Source organism: Alligator sinensis, unplaced genomic scaffold (genome assembly GCF_000455745.1).
Source record: "Alligator sinensis unplaced genomic scaffold, ASM45574v1 scaffold1770_1, whole genome shotgun sequence".
Taxonomy (NCBI): domain Eukaryota; kingdom Metazoa; phylum Chordata; order Crocodylia; family Alligatoridae; genus Alligator; species Alligator sinensis.
In genome coordinates this window covers 258,396-261,225 of record NW_005843094.1, presented here as the reverse complement: position 1 = coordinate 261,225, position 2,830 = coordinate 258,396, and positions in this window count along the sequence as shown.

Here is a 2,830-nt window from a genome sequence, read left to right as displayed (position 1 = left end):
AACATTGTGCTTCTCAAAAGTGATTTCTTATGGATTCTCTGTAATCAAAGAGATTTGGATATATATATGATCTGAGAAGGAGGAGGGAAATGGAAATCATACACAATTCATTTCAGAAAGAATCTTAATCTCAGATTACTTCCATACTGCAAGGAGAAAGCAGTAGAAAAACAAAACAAATGAAAATTTCACTAAAATTTGGGACGTCAGTCACCTTTATACTCTTTCCAGTGGTAAAATAAGAAGTAAACTTATGCAGGGGAGAAACCAGTAACCTACAATTTTGCTTTTGCTTGACATATTGTAATCTATTCACTCATCTATTGCAAAATGTTGTTTTTCCTGCCTAACGTCCCTATTGCTGGTGAAGACCAACAACATATAAGTAGGGATCCTGTCTTTTTCTGTTTAACAATCACAAATTCTCTCATAAAAAATTGCAGATTCTCTGATTAAAACCCCCAAAATTTGTGATTAAAATGAAATGCCACTATATATATAGGTATCAGTTGAACACAAAGTTTTATTGATATATTTACAGTTGTAAAGCAGTTTGGAAGCCTACTACTACCTCAATCACTATAGTAAAATACATTCTAAATACCTATAAATTTTGATGCTTGATTTGAGATTTTTTATCATGGAAAATCAGAGCTGTCCCTGACCCTTTTGCTCACCAGGATACAGGTCCAGCTGTGGCTGCCCCCCACACTGCTTTGTGGTGCTGAGCAGCCCTGATGGCCTGCCCATGCCATTGCCCCTCAGTCCTGACCCACAGCTCCCTGGCTTTGCTGGTGCCCCTCAGTCCCAGCCCTGTTGGATGGGGCCCCCAGCTGATAGGGTTATGGGGCCAGGGACCTGGGTCTGCAGCCCTGCCCCCCGCAGCAGTGTCCGAACCCCGGCTGCCACCTACAGGAGGCAGCAGCTGCTGCAGCCCCAGCAGGGAGCAGTGTATGTAGCCTGGCTCCCCCTCCCCCACAGGTGGCATGGCCAGAGCAGAGCCTGCTGGGGGGGGAAGGGCAGGTGCAGGTTTGGGCTCCCTGGCCTGCTGCCATCCCTCTGGAGCCTCCACAGCTCAGCAAGCAGGACCCAGCACGGCAGGAGGGCAGAGCAGAGCGGGGAGGCTCATTGCCACCACCACAGCAAAACCTGTGCTGCTATGGTGAATGCCCCCTGCCCATCTAGCACCAGTGGGGGTGGTGATGCAGGTTGTGTCCCCCACTGCTGCAGGGTGGGCAGGGGGCACTTTGCCATGCAGCAAGGGGCTCACAGTGGTGGCACCGAGCCTCCCCACCCTACTGTGCCCTGCTACGACAGGTCCTGGCCACTGGGTGGGGGAGGGTAGCAGGGCAGAGAGCCTAAGCCAGCAGCAGCCAGCCCATATCTGCCCCCATCCTTGCCCTGCACGTAAATATTGGGGGCACATGCCCCCCATGTCACCCAGGAGTGCATGCAGTGGTGGGGAGTCGGATTTCCTTAAAAAGAGAAAATATGGGTTTTACCGCATTTTTCTGTCATAAATGGAAAACCTGGAACCCTGCATTTAAGTAACCCCACTGATACTGATTCATTATCAAATTTACTGATTAATTGCATCCAATATCTGATAGCATGAGTTTTTGTTTTATAAAACTGTCTGCCATATGCAATAGTTACCATTTTTAATCACTGCTCATTTCCCCTCAGCAAATTTTGGGAAAAATAGGTGGTTAAAATCTGAGCAACCTTAAGTAAAGTCCCATTGCTCTGCACGGTAAGAGAATTCAAATGTCTAGTAACAATATAGGCAACAGGTACAGGGATGGATCTGTTATATTTCCAAGCTTCCCATATGGAATATAGTGTGGTTTGTTTTTTGACATAGGCCAAGCTTAAGCTCGGATTTGTCAAAATGATTTTGCCTGATTTGAGATAGATTTATGTGAACTAGGCCCTTGGATTCCTTTTGGATCCAAGACAGAATAAAGCTTTCACTTTTCATATGGAGCATGTTAGCTGCAGAATAATTATTATATTTAACATATGCTTTCTGTTTAAAGAGTTCTACAGTCTGTTCCTTATGGTAGTAGCATAGAAGTGCTTTATATTTTGGTATTCTTGTAATATTTTGCAGAACTTCTCAATGAAAAATACCCTGCTTAAGTCCTTGTTTGCCGTGAAGTTTTGAAATGGTTAGGAGTATGACTTACATAAACACTTAGTTTTGACCGATGATTATTTTGTCTCATCACATGGTAATGCATAAAGGAATTCCAGTTGGTTGTAAGATTTTGAGCTGGAAAGGAGGTGCATAGAAGAGATGAGAAATATCAAATACTGACTAATTCTTTATGAATAAAAGGAAGTTAGAAAAAATGTCTGTAATGACAAGGAAGAATGAAGGTAGAAGTACAAGGGAACACCATGTCTTCCTATCACAACTTGCTTGAAGACATTTCCTGCAGACAGTCAGAGAGGAGTGGAAAAGCAAGGAGTGGAAAAGCTGCTGCTGGGATCATGAGTTGGGGGGATATGTCTATAGACATTGTCAGACTATCGTCCTTGATTAAATAATATATAATAAAAAGATATTTCACTGATAACATATACCTGCACAAAAATAGGAACTGCTGTAGGACGCTAGACCAGTTCTGTTCATTTCAGTGGGTTTAACACTAAATGTCTGGCAATATCTGTAATATCAATAACTGCATCTTTTCAGTAGTAAAAGGTAAAAGTAAATAAGGGCAATGCCCAAGTGTCAACAGAGAGGAATAAAACTGCTGCATAGATGGGGCCACATTGCGGGGACCAATCTTTATAAACACAGCCTACCTTGACTGTAAAGGTG